The sequence below is a fragment of the Plectropomus leopardus genome, chromosome 21, assembly GCF_008729295.1.
Source record: "Plectropomus leopardus isolate mb chromosome 21, YSFRI_Pleo_2.0, whole genome shotgun sequence".
NCBI lineage: Eukaryota > Metazoa > Chordata > Actinopteri > Perciformes > Serranidae > Plectropomus > Plectropomus leopardus.
The window spans coordinates 23,572,342-23,587,009 of record NC_056483.1 but is presented as its reverse complement, the minus strand read 5'-3'; positions in this window follow the sequence as shown (position 1 = coordinate 23,587,009).

Below are 14,668 nucleotides of genomic sequence, written 5' to 3'. Positions count from 1 at the left end.
GAAATAGCAACAGAGAGGTAAAAATAGAGTAAAAGAGGAAGTGAGATAAATATCTGAAACCCAGTTTAACTTGAATCCACTTTGGCAAAGATGAAGGAGGTAAGAAAGTGTGTGTGTGTGTGTGTGTGTGTGTGTGTGTGTGTGTGTAACCTGTTTCCAGTGTCACTTGCTGTTTGCCTGCCTGTGGATGTGAGCTGTGTGCAGGCTGCTGTTCATCATGTCTGTCAGTGGACTGAGTGCAGCTGATGGATCAGACTGCGGCCGGATCCAGAGGACGGGCTCACAACAACCTGCACTGAGTTCCTCTCAGTAACAAGCTTCTAGCTGCAGGTTAGTCAGTGTCACAGGGATCAATATTAGGATTAAGATCCACTTTTAATGCTTGGTTGGACTAATAAATGCACATCAAGCGTTAACACGGAGTTAATAGATGACAGTGGCCTGCTGACAGAGGAGCTGCTGTGTGGCTGCTGCTGCAACGTGTTGCTGGAAAATTCACCATCACTTAACGTTAATGTAACTGGGCGTAGAACACATGATGTGTTTCCAGGAACATGCAGCTTCACGTGTAAACAGTCAGACACATTCACAGTGCAGGAGATGTGATGGCAGACCAGCAGGCTGCAGAGGACGGAGCTGCTGCGGCACAGGCAGGAGAGTCTGGATGAGATTCAGGAGTCTGGATGCTGTCCAGGAGGGATCAAACCAGTCATTTATGCTTCTGTTGCCTGAACCACATGTTGCACGCAGGACATCACGTGAAGCATGTTGTCAAAGTGTGACAGGACATGATCTTTAGCCTCCATCCTCCCCTTACTTCCCCTTTTTCCCGATCAACAATAGCAACGATACACTCCACGAGCAAACTGTGTGCCCCTTCTCCCTCTCAGCATTGTTCTCCATCTTGTGGGTTATTTCAAATAAATCAAATCTTCACAAAATGAATCTTAACAAATAAATACATAAATACATCAAATGAATAAGTAAATAAATAATCTCTCTTAAATGTTTTCCCTTCTTTAAGTGAAATCCTCATTTCAAAATCTCATGAAAATTAAATCTCAGACATTATTATTATTATAATTATTTTTATTATTGTTCAAATACAGTCATATGACATCACATGCATTCTGACAACATGCTGAAAGACTAGTTTTGAGTTTTGAGGTGCAGGTTTAAATTTGGTGTCAGATGGGCAGGGGCGTGTCTAGGGAGTGGCCTGGGGTGGCACAGACCACCCCTGAAATCTGATTAGCCACCCCAGGTGTCACCTATCTGCCCAGTCAGTTTGAATGCTTGGAAGAGTAATCAGAGTCGTGTCCAGCCTGCCAAAAATCCACAGAAGAGGAAGAAGATGTGTTTGGATTTGGAGCAGAGCTGCAGAGGTTTGTTAGACTTTTGTTTGCTGTCACTCTGTTTGGAAAATCTTTTAAACTAAACTTTAAACAGGAATGTGAGACACTGTGATTAAAGATGGTTTGGGTTGTGGAGACAAAAATGGTAAGTTAAAGCTGTGCTTGTGTGTGTCGGCTGCAGGTGAGTGGGTTTGCATTCATTGATCCCTCTGCTGCTCTGTGAGCTTTACACACACACACACACACACGGCTCTGACACCAACATGTGCTCTCAGGAAGCTTTCTGTTCTTAAATACAGTTCTCCTGTGAGGAACACCGTAGTCACCTCTCTCTGTGATTTTTACACTCCTGTATTCTTTTGTCCAGAGCTGCTCTGCTGAGAGCTGCTCCTCCTCCTGCTGCTGCCGACACACTGCTGCTCTGCTGGCTGCATGTTTCTCCGCTCTGCACCTCAGCTTCCTCTGTTCTTTACATTCTCCACAGGAGGATTTGTATTGATCTCTCCCTGCTGCTTCGTATGCTATACAGGAAGTGACAAGACATACAAGCTGCTCTCAAAAATATTCTGCTTTCCACAAATACTGCAGCAGTTCTCCATTAGTTATAAAAACTAAAACTCCCAGCCTGTTCCCCTCTTTTACAAAACTTACAAAAAAAGAAGAAAATAAAGAAAAACAATGAGCTACAAAAGATCCAAAAGATGTCCTGAAAACTGCAAGAACTATAGGATTTGTTTTTAAACAGGAAAGAAATCAAATTATTAAAAATACATTTAAAAAAAAATAGAAGACAGCCTTTTATATTTTTAAAATCATATGTTTTTAATGTTGTTGTTTTTTTTACGTCATTTTCTTGTTGTTTGTCTTTTCTTTCTATCAGAAAAAGCCAATAGCAAAATTCGATTGCAATAGCAAGTTTCAACCTTCAGAGAGCAGCCACTATGTATATTTATAATTGAATATGTATAATTTCAATGCTTTGCACTCAAATATCAAGAACAGGAGCTGAATCATTCAGCAGTACTGTAAAATACCCATTTATGTTGCTTTTCAAATGAAAAAATCAGGTTAGGGTGTTTAGTTACTCTTTAAATCCTTTGATGTGCTCCTTTAAAAGTTTCATCAATTCATTTTTCTTCTGTGCGTTTATCTTTTATTATTTTATATCAGCTAACCATTAAAAAACTAAACTAAACTAGAACTAAATTGCAGCTCCTGTAAATAAATGATTCTCTTTTCATCAGATTACAGCATTTCACTTCAACCAAAGCACTAACAAATGAGGCATTTCATGTTATTGCTCAACTCAAGGAATAACAGAAATAACCTCATGAAATGAAAAGCTAAGAGTGGCTGAAACAAAATTATTCACAAAGAAAAAGAAATACTGTCATGATTAAAATTTCCATCCATAGAAATGCAGCAGCTACTTAATGCTTACCTTGATTCCAGAAGATGAAAAACACCCCCGGCAACAACCTTGGTGTAATAATTGATGACAATTTTGATTTCATCAGCTACATTAAAGCTGTGGCTTAGACATTTTAGACAAAATGAAAAGAAAAAAACACTTTGTGTCACAGCAAGATTTATAAAAGATTATTCATGCTTTTATTTCTTGCACTGTAATGCAGTCTTCACCTGCTTTTCCAATAAGACCATCAGACAGCTGTGACTCTTTCTAGATGCTGCTGCTGGAATTCTGACAAACACCAAGAAGAGATGCGACATTTTAGATCTTTTCACCGGCTCCAAGTTCATTATAGAACTGATCGTCCCTCTGTCTGTCTATAAGTCACTCAGTGGTCCGAGCCCAAATTATATCCCAGATATGTTGCTAAATGGAAGCTGGGTCTCTCAGATTTATCTTTTTTAAACTTTATTTAAAATTTGTCTGTACTTTTATTATATATTTAATTTGGGCTAAACGTTTTCAAAGTCAGACGGATTACACAATTACTCATTTCTAGAATTTTTTTTTCTTCTTAATTTAAAGCATTTTATTGACAGGATGTTCCATTTGTACAAAATGTTAGCAAATATAATAATAATGATAATAATAATAATAATCTTTATTTTTATAACACTGTTCATGCTTCCCAAATGAAAAAGGTTTACAGAATGAAATAAGAATAAAATAAGATGTCAGAAACACCCAAGTACCTCATTTAAGCAGAAGGATATTAAGATACACAAACATAGAAATAATTGATAAATATACAAACACAGCGTGAATTTAATTGGTGCATTTACATAATTGGTGGAGACATTGCTCTTCTCCAGGGTTTTGTATTTTAATGTAAAAAAAACAAATTGTTGGGATTCAGAATATGAAAGTTTTATCGAGGACAAATACGATTTTCAAAAGGCTTGATGATGACCTAGCAGCACACACTCATCTTTTTAAAAGAATAATTTCAGGTCATTTTCTTGTCACCTTTTCCTAATTTCATGCAGTTTGTGCAATATCTGTTACCACATTGCTCAGTGCCTATTCAGTCATATTTTCAAAGGGAATTAAATTCATTTGGTCAGGTCTGAAAGGCTTCAATACAGGTGACAGGCGTCTGAATGCAGCACAAGGAAACCTGTAATGAAAATCTTTGTACAAAAAACAGTCCTGATGTCATTAGTAAGCTCATACACCTCCCCCACCCCCCAAGTGGTTCAGGGTCAAGAGCAAGTCATGTTTTATACTTCTGTCTTAAAAATAAAAATAAAATATTTTTGCCTCTAAAGCAAATTAAATAACCACTTGTGTATAACAATGTGCTATAAAAACACCAAGCCTTGCCCACAAACCCTCATTATCTTTAATCTCCTTCCTGTGGCCCTTCTCTTCCTCACAGCGTCTCCTCACACCAGCTTCCTGAAAAACAGTGTGTTTTTTTCTGTCTTTCCCTCCTCCTCTGTGTGTGTGTGTGTGTGTGTGTGTGTGTGTGTGTGTGTGTCACAGACGAGGCTCTCGGAGCAAGCACTGGGAATGAAAAGGTCAATAGCAAAATGAGGAAATCGATGCAGTGAATCATTAAGTGAGCCTCCTGCACCCCCCGCGCACTGCAGTAGTGCCGCGCCGTGCCGCTCTGCCCAGGAGCCATTGAGCTGTGGACGGCTGCGGCTTCTTATGGAATAAAAAGTGCACACTACAGGAGATCCTTGAGGAGGGGGCGGGGGGGGGGGGGGTCTATATGCAGTCACATATACATTCTGTACAGGATGTATGCTGTTGCAGAGGCTGGACAGATTTCCCAGGAGAGAGAGAGGAAAATGCTGCAGCAGGTTTCTTCTGGAGCATGGTGTGTAATAAGACATTATATGCAGAAACACGCTTCTTTTTCTGGTGTGTGTGTGTGTATGATGCACATCAGTGTGTGATATTGCACGCTCTTCCTCCCTCATCTTTTGGTAAAAGTAACCAGTTCCAGTTCCGTCTGGCTGCAGCAGCGGCCATAAATCATTCACAAACGGTCTGATTAGAGCTGTGACGGGCTGAATCATCCTCCAGGAGCTGCACTGTACTTTTGGTAATGATGATATTTCACCTGCGTTGCATTGCAACACTTCCTTTGGCCCGAGGGGAGGGGATCGGTGAGGCAGGGAGTGGCACTGTATTTTCCTGCTCGGTGTTTTTTGTGCCTAGGCTAAGAATAGCTTGACAGGCTCTGTGCAGATCGACAGTGATGTATGGATGTTGGCCTGATGCTGATGCTGCTGCGCACACACACACACACACACACACACACACACACACAAAGAGCAGCAGCCATCAGCAGGCTGAGGAGGCCTGACATCTCCCTGCAACAGTTATGAAAAATAAATCAGGTGTTTAGTGGATGTTTTTTCAGCTAATACATTAATAATCATTTTAAAAGTATGGATTTTTTCTTTAATAAAGCAGTCAGCTGCTGTCAAACTGAAACAAATGTTAAACAGTGACTCTGCACTGTCTGAAATTTGTGCTGACCATTTGCTCATAAATATTAAAGTATGGAGTAGATTGATTTTTGGACCTTATAGAGGTGAACAGAAACAAATGGACGGCTCCAAGAAGAAATGATGGTGCACTCAACGCCCTGATGTGTTACGCAGGCCTCCCTGAAATCTATTTGGCGATCTCAGGTGCCACCTCATTATGATCAGATTGAACTGTTTGATGAGTAAACTGAATTTTTGTTTATAGGTGCAATTCAGAGGCCGTTTACATGGCAGTGGTTCTTGCATTAAACTTTTGTTGTGGTTTGGCCTTACACTTGCATGACAATGATGTTTCGGAGGCCGGAAAATGATTTTTTTTTTTAATTTAAAAAATAAATGGGTGCCAGAGTGTAATTTTTGAAAACTTAAACCCTTCTGTCGCCGTGTAAAATGGCAGTGCACAGATCCTGTGAGAACAGTGACGTCATGGCTGCACTTTGTGCATGTTCATGGTTTTTCTTCTATGGTGTTATATTACACCGCCAGCCACTGGCCTGGCATGCATACTACAGTGTTTTCATCTGTTTTTGTGGATCTGTGTACATGAGTTCTGACTTTGTTATCATATAAACATGGATTTTTTTTTAAATGCAAAGGAAAGTCTGTTGTTATTATGGCTGTTCTGGTCTGAACGTGTCTTCAGGCTAAAACCTGAGAGGCAGTGATGTGATGTGCCAGAGTTGTGTCCAGCCTGACTCATTTTAGTTACAAATAAATTGATATAACTGCACAAACTGTACAATTTGTCCACACAGGCTGATTTATTTTAATTTTTTGGCCCTTTCAATGCTCCATTTTCTTTTGGACTCAGGCCACCACAGTAAAAAAAAAAAAAAAAAAAAAAAAAGCTTAGTCTGGACACGTTATTGCTTTTAATATTGCTGGTTTCGACTCAAAGGGTTAACCTCCATCTCCAGTGAGAATGACAAATGTCATTTTGTTGTATTTCCATGGTAACAAATATGTGAGCAAAAGGGTCAAAGTTCAGGGTGCAGTGTTATGAAGAAGTAGCATGTGCTGATGTGTGCATACTGCATGCAACAAGACATATTTTGTAAGGGCAGCTGCAGCAGCGACGAGAAAGAGTCTGTGATTTGAAACGTACCTATATGGTTCAAACTGCAGCAAAACGGTGCAGAAGGTTTTGAGACTGAACGTATCCCTGATTCTATCACCCCCGCTGCAGGTTATCAGGTAAACACGACCACTTAGCTTGAATCTGCATCATATGAAATAAATATTTGCACAAAACCAACACCTTACCGAGATAGAATACTAACTTACTAACTTAATAAATTCATTCAGGTGTTTTGGCCTGCCTCAGTGTTTCTAGAAACATCCTTAAATTCCACAAATGTCCTAAAATACAGAAATGCCCTAAAATCTTAGAAACATCCTTTAATCTTAGTAACATCCTTAAATCCTTGAAAGGTCAAGAAATCCTAGAAATGACCAAAATCTTAGAAATGTTCTAAAATGCTTGAAATGTCCAGAAATCCTAGGAATATTCTAAAATCATAGAAATGTGCCAAAATCTTAAAAACATCTTTAAATCTTAGTAACATCCTTAAAATCTTGAATCGTCCTAAAATCCTTGAATTGTCCTTAAAGCGTAGAAATGTCCTAAAATCCCAGAAATGTTCTGAAATCTTAGAAATGTCCTAAAATTCTTGAAATGTCCTAAAATAGATAAGTGTCATAAAATCTTAGAAACATCCCAAAAATCCTATAAATGTCCTAAATTCTAGAAACTACCTAAAATCTGAGAAACATGGGGTTGCTGTGACTGTCCCCCGTCATTTTGCAAAAGCAAAGAAATGCAAGCAAAGCAAGCCCTGCCCTTAAACCTTAACCGGGAATAACCTTTTTTCATGTTTGTCGACACAGAGAATAGAAACAAGTCTCAGCGCAGCTCTGAAAACACACCACAAGACACACAACTTCAGAATCCAGAAACTGGATTGACATTACTTTTTTTGTGCTGCATTTAGTAGTATGTAAGTATTTTGTTCTCTGAAGTGCTTTGAACTCTGAGCAAATTACTGTGATTTCTTTCAAAAACATGTGGAAAAAGGCAGTGAGCAACAAAACTTGCAACAAATTTGCAACAATCAGTTTTTATAATTAGCATAATTGTGTATTTAAAATTATGTTGCAGAATTATTATTTATTAAGCAAATTTTCATGCACAATTAGTGTTTTTTTGGTTTTGGTTTTGTTTGTTTTTTGTTTTTTTTGTTGTTGTTTTTTTTTTTTTTTTTACAAATTTTGGGGTAATTTGCTTGTACTTTTGTATTGTACTAATTTCTCACAAATGTTTGGGTCATTTCTTCTCAAGGTGCTCATTGGTTGATTTCTTTTCTAAAAACATGGGACAAAGGCAATGTGCTTAGGTTTCAAAGGGTTAAAATTTAAAGTGCACTGTGCTGCTACATTCATTTCTTGTGCTGTGAGCTACTTGCAAGGAGCTTATCGGCTACAAGTGTGCAAACATCAGAGTTCATCAGAGGGACAGCTTCAGGATGTGTGCTTCTCCTGAGGCCAGCATCCTGCATCTGAAACTCTGGAGGCCCCTTGTGGAGGGGAGGGATTTGAAGAGGGAGTCAGCAGGGTGAGAGGAGTCAGCGACCATCATCGGCATCTTGCGTGTGATGCGTGTGGCTACATGGAGACAGAGGGAAGGTCACAGTCATCTTAGATGCTGTGTGTACAGATCTTTGAAAAAGGGCAGCCGTGTTGCAGACTGTTGCTACAGCCACAGCTTGTTCTCAGGCTGCAGCCAGGTCAAAGTGTCACTGTGTGGTCACAAAATCTGTGGTGAAAGGTTTGTCTTGTTTCCACTCTCTTCAGAGGTAACAGCTGTATAGAAGCTAAAAACCTGTGTAGGCCTCCTTTGATTCAAAGAATCAAGCTAATTAATGACTGCTATCAAGCAGATGTGGAAAGTCACACATGTGAAAGTTACAACCAAGTCTCTCCTGAATTTTTGAGTCTCAAGCAAGTAACTGTGGTTAGAATTGAGCATTTCATGCCCCTGCTATAGCATGTTACTTGCAGATCCTTAAAAAAGCTGAATTAATTAAAGGGCCGTCCACACCAAGAACCATAACTATAACCATAAAAACATAGTTTTAAAAATTGTTCCAGCTCAGTGGATTGCGGGGTCCACACTACAACTGTAACCACAATGAAAGTGGCGAATGATATCATTTTGATCACTCCTAGAGCGATTTCATGATTGATAGAAATACTCACATCCAATCAGAATCTGCCTTATGTAGATGTTTATATGCATATACATATATATTTACACATACATATTGATTGATTAATTGTTAGTTCAATAAAATGTCAAAAAGTGTTGAAAAATGACTGTTTTAAGTTCCCAGAGCCTAAATTAACATCTTTGAATGTCTTTTTTTTTCTGAGCAAGAGTTCAGAACCCAAAAATATTCATTTGAGTGTGAAAAACAGTAGCCTAAACCTTCAAATTAGACAAGATGTTTTTGGATACTTAAAAATGATTTTACCCTTTGAAACCTCAGTAAATTGATTTCTTTCAAAAACACGATAAGACAGCAATGAGCATCTCAGGACAAAATGAATGAAAATGAAAGAAATTCATAAGAAATGTAAATAAAAGAAAAAGATAATGATAATTAACACAGAAAAGAAAAAAGTAAAAAATAAATAAACAAACAAGTAAGCAAACAAACACAAGTACATTAAACGTTACCTAGCTTTGTCTTTTTCCCTAGACAGCTTTTTGGAAAATTGTGGGACATTTCTGATCCAGTTGCTCCAGCTCATTTGGGGTTCTAAAACAGCACAAGGAAAATGATGTCCAGGTTGTATAGGATTAAACTAATAAGCAATATTTATATAATTTCCAATTATTTTTCTGTTGACTGACTTCTTGGTTATTAACTGATTATTGCTTCTTTAATATTCACTCACTATATGCAGTACATCAGCTCAGCTGTTTGAACATGAGCAGCTATCATGGTGTGTGTGTGTGTGTGTGTGTGTGTGTGTGTGTGTGTGTGTGAGTGTGAGATAGAGATAGGGACTAAATGAGCTCCTGGCGGGACTGACCCTCCTCACTTCTCACCGGTCCGTCAGACTGATCACCATCTCTACATTTCAGGCTGCTATGTCATGATGTCATCACTTGGTCCATCGCCTGGTTGGCTGCCTGCAGTCACAGGAAGTGTCCACTGGAGGGTGCTGCTGTCTGTCACATCACTGCTGCACATCAGAGGGTGTGTGTGTGTGTGTGTGTGTGTTTTATACCTGCTTTAATCTTAAATAATTCTTATATTACTCCAGAACAGTTTCTACAGCACGCTGTTGTTGTGCTGTACAGGTTACACACAAGCTAAAGAAAACACTGAACATAACAGTAATAAATCTATCTAGTTCAATTTCAAATCAGCATTATTGGCATGAATTATTGGAATCATTGAGTTTTTTGGCATTTGTGTTAAATTGTTGCCAAAGCAGAATAACAGGTTATTAAACGAAAAATCAAATTTCTAAAAAAATACATTTTTTGACACATATTATACATTTTGTTTTAGTTACACGGAGCCATTTAGTGTAGAGCCCCCTCCCTCCCTCTATCTGTCATCTATCTATCTGTCTATTGATTGATCAAACACACACACACACACACACACACACAGCTGTTAGTTCGAATCGCTGATAGGGTTGCATGCCCCTAACATGTCGTTTAAGAAATTAGAAAAGTGGAGCAGAATGCATATTTATGTCAGCCTTATCAACTGTTGGTGAGCAGAGACGCATATTCTGAATGAATGAATTAAGATCCTGAATTCACCATGTCCACGGAAAGCTCCACTGTAAATTAAATCTATTAATAAAAACAAATATTTGCAAATATATATATATATATATATATATATATATTATATATGTGAGGGATTACATGAGCCACATCAAATTTAAAATATTGTCAATTTTTTTTTAATAAAAATGGATTTTTAGTGTTCATGTAAACATAGCTAGCTTTCACTATCCATAATGTAGAATCAGAGCTGGCTGAATCTCTGCCCACAACCACATAATTTGAAATTATAAAACAAGTACTGTGAGTACATTTACTCACACAGCAGACGTTTAGCTTGATAGATTACGTAAAGCACGGGTGTTAGTCCACTAATAACATTAATGATGGCTCTGTTCCATTTTGAATGCACTAAACAACAGCAGCGAGTCAGCAGCATCATTCAGGTACTCTGTGAGTGGCTCAACTAAAAGGAATGCAGCCATTATTAACGTCATTGATAACATCTGCTCCTTTCCTGCTATAACAAGTTAACATTCCTACCGAGAGAGGCACATGTTCTCCTGTTCTGCTCCTCAGCTCCTGCATTCATCCATCATCCTCCTCCTCCTCCCCCTCCCCCCCCCCCCTCCTCTCTGTGGTTTGATTGGATTTGTCAGGGTCGGATAAAAATTGATCGTTCTTTATCGATCTTTGGAAGGGAATTTCTGTAGCGATCCCTCCTTCTCTCTCTCCCTAATGTGCCTCCTTTCTCAACCCATATTTTATTTTACGCAGCACACTATGAATTACATTTTACTAATGCATTAACTCATAACTCCGTAGCCAGCCTCAGAGATGCCCTTAATGCACACATATTCTTTTAATGTGTAGAATTTTTATGAACTTCAGGGTCACGTAGTGACATCAGTTTAAGATTGCATATTTTTTTTAGAAACAAACAAATATTTTCACTTTTCCTTTCAGTATCTAGCTGAGCAGCATTTATGACGTATGAGAAAATGTCCCCAGAAAAAAAAGGAAAAATTCTGACAAATATATGTTTATAACATACACACACATACACACACACACACACATACACATATACATATATATATATAGTATATAGTATATATATATATATATAGCTGATTGCTGCAACAGCTGATGGAGGCAGCGGTAGAGCAGCAGCCGAGTGGAGTAGTCCAATTAAATGGACTAACTGAGCTATAACTGTAGCTCCACTAAACTGTGCATGTAAACATACTGATTGTCAGGAGTGTGTATCTACTGTAAGTGAGATAAGATAAATTAAAATTCCTAGAAAATCATCTTCTTGGTGCTACTAGAGGTCCAAAACTCTCTTCTTTCTTCTAAAGTTCTAAAGAGGACATTTTTTAACTTGTCTGCTTTATTTACAGGTGTCTTAGCCCATCACACCCAACCAAGTCAAATCAAGTAAACTTTTTTATGAGCTCAATATCACTAATTTACCCTAAGGGGCATTGCAGTCTGTACAGCACCCTCTGATCTTTGACCCTGACTTTGCAGAAGAAAAAACAAACAATGTGGTTGCCAACTGCTTATTCCAGTTCAGATCCTGGCCCCTCTTTGGCTGAGTTAGACTAAAGTGTCTGAATATTTTAGGTGAATATTTACTTTGCGTTCTCTTGGCCAACACAACTAAATTGGACAAACCCTGATCCCTCCTCTCGGACTCTGAAACTCTATCTTGTTTGGTTTAACAGCAGATTTTTTTTTATTTGATCATCTGGGGGTAGTCCTAGGTAGTGAACTCATCTAGGATCCTTTTGGCCTGAAGGTAGATGCTCCTCCTGAGTGTCTTAGAGCTGGTCTGGTGTATCTGGTACCTTCTTCCAGATCTCAGCAGGGAGAAAAGGCTGTTATCTGAATGGTTGGGATCTTTAATGATCCTTCTGGTCTTGTTTTTTTTTAACGCCTGGTGTAAACATACTTAAGGCAGGGTAGAGCAGCATGTAGGCCAAACCAACCACTCTTTCCGAGGCATTGTGGTTCTGTCTGGTGTTGTCTCTGTACCCAGCTGTTATGTTCCCCATTTGGATGTTCTCGATGGTGCAGGAGTAGGAATTCTGCTGTATTTCATGGAATACAGAGAATTTTCCCAGTTGTCTCAGGTAAAACAGTCTCTGCTTTGCCTTTCTCAACCACAGATAAAGAAACATAGATACCACATTGTTAGACATGTTCTCATCCCAAGTCATCACATATTTATGCTTTGCAGTGGACTTTCCCGTCTACATATAATCCTCCTGCGTCTGTTATTTAAGCTCCGGGATGCCACTACCATGATGTAAAAAAAAACACTGCCGGTAACAACATGATATAAAGAGAACGGTAACCGTTATAGGGTGGGCAGGAGGGGAGGTAGATGGGTCGCACAAAGAACTGACTGTTGTATCAAGTCCCAAGTTCAGTTCTCGTGTGGATTTGTGTTTTTTTTCCACACTGTACCATGTGCCTCTTTTGCCCAAACCTAACCTTTGTTGCCTAATCCATTGTGGCAGTCCACATTGGTTCCCATACAGACCATGCTGCGTCATCCCACCATTTGCTGACATCACTGTAAGTGAACAGAGGGGATACCAAAAATGTAATAAATAGATGCAGAAGGCCACTGACAGAGCGGCACCATGAGAAAGTGCTGGTTATTTGACGACTTCAGAATCCTTAGCAGTCATTCAAAGCACCTGATCATTACAGAGGTGATTTCTGAGAGGTAGCTATTCAGGCAGGGTGGTTTTGTTCTCTTGGGCACAGCTGGCCTTCTTAAAGCACATGGGTATGATAGACTGTAAACTGGTGCAGTGTGGAAAGAAGTCCCTCATTAAATTACTTAATAATTGTAATTCTAACAATAACAATCATTCTAACCCCAGTCAGCACAAAAGACTTAAAAGCATCTATTACAAGGAGAGCTCCAGAAGGGAAACTACCAGCAGTATGGTTCACCTGAGGACACTTTTTTTTATAGAATATAAGGGCCAGCTTGCATATCGGTATATTATGCAGAGTGTGTAAAGAGATTGGTCTTAGGGGGGATGGAAAATGATGAGTCAGCACTGGCACAGTTTACAGTATTTCCATGGCGTTCCACTACTCCCTGCTCTGAAACCAAAAATACACATCAGACAAGCTCTGTATGAGGTGTGTGTGTGTGTGTGTGTGTGTGTGTGTGTGTGTGTGTGGGTGGGTGTGTGGGTGTGTGTGTACGTGTGTGTGTGTGTGTGTGTGTGTGTGTGTGTGTGTGTGTGTGTGTGTGTGTGTGCGTGCGTGCGTGTGTACGTGCGTGCTACTCTCTGGCAGCAGCTCCTCTAATATGACTGTGATTCTGTCGCAGCAGCAGCAGTGTTGTTTGTAATTAGATGAGAGATCAAGCACCGCTGTCTGCTGCGATTGTAAATTGTTGAGTCTGATATGACATGCCGCTCGCAAGTTGTAGCATGAATGCATAAATTAACAATAAATTGTGAAACAGTAATTAATAAATCTCAAAAATTATGCATGTACATGAATTAGTAATGATGAAGTGGAATGATTGCACACAACTCCCGCTATCAGAATAAATAGGTTTAAAATTAAATAACAGAATTGAAATCCACCTTGGAGCACCATACTTTAAAAAGGGAGAATTGATATCTGATTAATTCACCTTGTCTTTATTATCGAGACTATGAACTTCCTCCTAAATTCTTGACTCAGCAGGTGTACAGCAACTATAATATTACAAAAAGAACCACATAATCAACTACTTTACTAATGAACAGGTTTATTGATCTACTAACTATATATTCTGATTATAACTACTAATAAGTGATATGAATAAGATGTGAATGAATGACTATGATGAATACAGCGATAAATAATTGATGATGTGTAAATGTGTAGACTGGGTGAAATCAGTGGACAATCTGCAGTTTCCGTTTAGGAAGTTTTCAGTTTTACTAATTTCTTGCAGTTTATTCAACATTTCTTGCCAAGTTTGACATTGTTTTTTTTTTTCTTTCCAGAAATAAAACCAACTTAGTTGTGTTTAAAAAGGTTAAATAACTTGTGAAAGGCACTGAATGCAGCACAAGAAAACTGATATCAACCCAGGTTTCAAAGGGTTAATCCAAAGCCTGATATATCTTATCGTATTGTGCCATGGACCTCCATTGTTGTCCAAATTAAACATATCAACGAATCAACCCCACAAACACTGAGCTGCTGCTGGAAACACTCTCTTCTTTTCTCAGCCTCATTGCCTGATGAGGCTGACAGACACAGGAGAAAACAGACAGACAGACAAATAACATGAAGGGGACAGGGAAGGACAGACACTAGGAACAACAGAGAGCAGATCCTCACATGAACAGGAGCAGTAGAAATCCTCAGACTTCTCACTGAGAGCTACTGACCGTGGTCCACAATTGCGTCTCTGTTCATCCCACTACAAAGCTCCCCGACTATGTGAAAGTCAATGTCATTAATAGTTCAGGCCTGGAGGGTGACCACTGGGCGGAGGTCA